Below are 4,467 nucleotides of genomic sequence, written 5' to 3'. Positions count from 1 at the left end.
ATAACTTTCATTTAGTCTTAAGACGATCTCATTTCCAAAGAGGTTTCCCCACCGTTGGTTCACCTTTTCCAGCCATTCTTTGTGAAGTAATTTTTCTTTTCTAGCAGACACATAAGATGATTTCACTTCCGTAAAGTCCTTCAAGAGCTCTTCATTCCTTTCTGCTCAGATCTTCCTCACAGCATGCAAGGTTGTGCAGCTCATTTGCAGCACCCTTTCCTGTTGCATTGAGCTCCTGCAGCAAACTTACTGCCCTCCTCATGCCTTTGTGCCTTTGCATATGGTGTGTTCTTGCTGTTTCCTGAACCACCCTTCCCGATTTACTCCCAAGTCCTTTAAGGCTTAACTCAGGGATCAGGTCTTCCAGGAAGCCTTTCCTAATCTCAGTCTGGAAAAAGTGTCCTTTCCATGTGCTTCTATCACCCCAGCATTTACCTATTTCCCAGCCTATAATAAACTCCTTATCCTCCCACCTCTCTGTTATCCCACTAGACCATGAGCTCCTGGGGGGAAGGCCATATGTCTTATTAAGCTTTATATTGACAACCTGGTACAAGCTGTCGATTCATAGCAGACAAGAAGCCAATGTCTGTTGCACAAATGAGTAAATCTTCTCTGTCCTCTCTATATGCCAACCACTGAAAATTCAGAGCTGTGTACATTACTGCCTTTTGGGAGGGACTTACCTTTGAAGGTTCCTATTCTAGGAAAGAGGAACTTTCACATTCCCAGAAACACCAGGTACTTTCCAGCTCTAGCAATGAACTAGCCAGAACTTCTGTTTTGCTTTTTTTTTTTTTTTTTCTGCCTGGTAACTGTTGGGAATGAGGCAGGGTGAGAGTAGGGAGCTTTTTCATGCAGATAAGCCTTTGCTTCATTCTGCTGTTTGTGTCTCGAATATTGAAATACCCACAGAAGAGAGAAGTCTGGCCTAATTCCTTCCCCTTTCAACCAAACATCCTTCCTCTACTTATACAATGGGAATAATCACTCCTATATCTCCCAACCTTAGGGAAACTGTTGCCCTCATGGAAGAAGATGATCTGTTAAAATTCTTTGCTATCCTCAGTATGACACCCATAGACTCCTAATAGTTTAAGCCTGGAAGGCATCTTAAAAGTAACATAGCAGTCAAATCTTACTTTACAGAAAGGAAAACTGGCCTGAAATCACAGGGCTACTCAGTGATTGAGCTGGGAAGAAAACTCAGGCATCCAGATGGGCAGTTCAGAAAGATGCAGCAGACCTCAGGATCTTAGGATGTCTCAAAAGTTGGTTATTTCAGGGAATCTCCCAAGTAGGCCTTCTGTCAGGGACACATTCTGGAAATGTTCCCTGGAGGTCAAAGAGTGGAACTTTGGCAAATGCCTACAAGTGTGGTCTGTCTGGTAGCCACAGATATGGGTAATTCTGGTCAGTTCCCAAGTTCTAGTTCTTTTCATTTACCTCCCCTCCCCTCCAACACCATTTGATCTGCCAGCCCCTTAACTTCCCCTTCTTGTCACTTACTTTCGGCATCTTTCCCATTCGGTCGTATTTTACTCTTGCCAAAGGATGGTATGAATGGAGAGGGTAAACCTAAGAAACTCTCATAGATTTCTTTGGAGCCCCTAGACAACCTCCCACCCCATCTGCTTTGCCCAGTGTGGAAATGGTGTTGAATTTCAAGTCCTTTATTCCCCAGAGGAGTAGGTAGCCCACCTGCAGTCCACATGGCAGTGTGGTTCAAGAGGAGGAAGAGTGCAGTTGTCAGAATTTTGGAGAAAGGAGTAGGGAGTAAGGAAAACAAAGATCTTCCCGGTTTTTGGTGCTGAGTGAGCCAAAAAAGCACCCATCTGATTGAGTCTGATGCCCATCTAGTGATCCTAGGAAATACTGGGTTTTGAACCTAGAGTTTTATGGACTTATGAATTGTAATAATTTTAATGACAATAATCATTCAAGTGCTATGCTAAGTGCCTGACGTATATCTTTGTACTTTTTCTTCAAGATAATCCTATGTGGCAGATATTACTATATTAATTCTAAGAATGAGAAAATGGAGGTTTAGGCACATTGCCTGGGTCACAAAGCTTGGAAAAGGTGGACTCTGCCCAGCTTTACTACAAAACTCCTCAAAAGAGTTGCCTATACTCCCTTTATCTGCTTACCCTCCTACTATTCTTTCTTAAAGATATAATTTATGTGAATAGGCAATATATTAATGTGATTTAAAATTCAAAAGCCACAAAAAGGCATGCAGAGGAAACCCTCTCTCCCATCCTTCCCATGGTTTGCCATGGGAAACAAGGGTTAATTTTACTTTTCTTGATGCATATGTGAGATTGCATACACAATCCATGCTCCAAGCTTTATGTTTATCCTTCTAGGGAAATTTCATGTATATTTAAGCAAATATGTATATACGTTCTTGTTCCCTATTTTTACAAATAGCAGATCCTTAGATCCACTGTTCTGAACTTTAGTTTTTATACTTAGAAATATATGACTATATAGCATTCTATTTTATGGAAGTACCGTATTTCATTTAGCTTGTCTTCTCCTATTGATGGGTAATTAGGTTACTGGAAGTCTTTAGCTATTATAAGCAATGCCTTGTATAGACATTATAATACATATGTGCAAGAATATCCATAGGATAAAATTCTAAAGGGGGAGTTGCTGAGTCCAAGTGTATATACATTACTAATATTGATATATGTTGCAAAATTGCCTTCATAGATGTTGTATTCATGCACAGTTCCATCAGCAATATATGAATTTATCTGTTTTCCCACATTCTCATCAACATGGAATGTTGTTAAATTAGGTTTTGTCAATCTTATGGATAAAAAGTGACATCATGTGGTAGTTGTCATTTGTTTTTCTTTTATTACCACTTACATAAGGATACTAAATTCAGCAAGTAAATTTGGGACACAGGAAGCAAAGATGAGAAACACATACAAACACACACACACACAACAATAACAACAAAACATCTGTCTAAAATATTGGTAAATCAGAATGAGGAATGAAAAATGACTATAAAAATCACTAACAGTTATGGCCATTAAATTTAAGAACATGATTAGAACAATCGCAACATGAGAATGAGGCAGATAAAGTAAAACATTCTAAAGCCTTTGTCTTATTTGGGAAGAGGGTAGAGTTTAACTTCGGATGTTGCCGGTTTAGGTAGCTATGTTAAAAACATAGGGGTAAAAATAGAGCTACCCAACAACCCAGCAATTGCGCTACTAGGTATTTAACCAAAGGATACAAACATAGTGAACTGAAGGAGCACCTGCACCCCAATGTTTATAGCAGCAATGTCCACAATAGCCAACCTATGGAGAAAGCCCACATGCCCATCGACAGGTGAATGGATAAAGAAGGTGTGGTATACACACACACACACACACACACAATGGAATATTAGCCATCAGAAAATGAATTCTTGCCATTTGCAACGACATGGATGGAACTAGAGGGTATTATGATAAGCAGAATAAGTCAGTCAGAGAAAGACAAATACCATAGGATTTCACTCATATGTGAAATTTAAGAAACAAAACAAATGAACATAGGGGAAGGAAAGGAAAAATAAAATAAGATGAAAACAGAGAGGAAGGCAAATCGTAAGAGACTCTTAACTATAGGAAATAAACTGAGGGTTGTTGAAGGGGGATAGGGTAATTGGGTGATGGGTGTTAAGGAGGCCACTTGATGTGATGAGTGTTGGGTGTTATATGCAACTGATGAATCACTAAATTCTATCCCTGAAACTAATAATGCAGTATATGTTAATTAAATTGAATTTAAATAAAAATTTTTATTTTTATTATTTTTATTTTTTTTAAGATTTTATTTATTTATTTGACAGAGAGAGACACAGTGAGAGAGGGAACAGAAGCAGGGGGAGCAGGAGAGGGAGAAGCAGGCTTCCCACCAAACAGGGAGCCCGATGCGGGGCTCGATCCCAGGACCCTGGGATCACGACCTGAGCTGAAGGCAGACGCTTAACGACTGAGCCACCCAGGCACCCCTAAATAAAAAATTTTAAAAAGTGTAGGGGTAACTCTTAACTAATAGAATTTAAAATCCTTAAGCCAGGGGGCACCTGGGTGGCTCGGTCATTAAGCGTCTGCCTTTGGCTCAGGTCATGATCCCAGGGTCCTGGGATCCAGCCCTGCATCAGGCTCCCCACTCAGCGGGAAGCCTGCTTCTCCCTCTCATGCTCCCCCTGCTTGTGTTCCCTCTCACGCTGTGTCTCTCTCTGTCAAATAAATAAAATCTTAAATCCTTAAGTCAGTAAGAGGAAATTAGAGACTACTTTAAAAATGTAATCAGGCGGAGCAAGATGGCGGAGGAATAGGAGACCTGGATTTCGTCTCCTCTCAGGAATTCAGCTGGATAGGGATCAAACCATTCTGAACACCTACAAACTCAACAGGAGATTGAAGAAAAGAAGAGCAACAACTCTCT

The sequence above is a fragment of the Mirounga leonina genome, unplaced genomic scaffold (assembly GCF_011800145.1).
Source record: "Mirounga leonina isolate KUSES-001 unplaced genomic scaffold, KU_Mleo_1.0 Mir_53, whole genome shotgun sequence".
NCBI lineage: Eukaryota > Metazoa > Chordata > Mammalia > Carnivora > Phocidae > Mirounga > Mirounga leonina.
The sequence above is the reverse complement of the archived record's forward strand: the minus strand, read 5'-3'. Positions refer to the sequence as shown.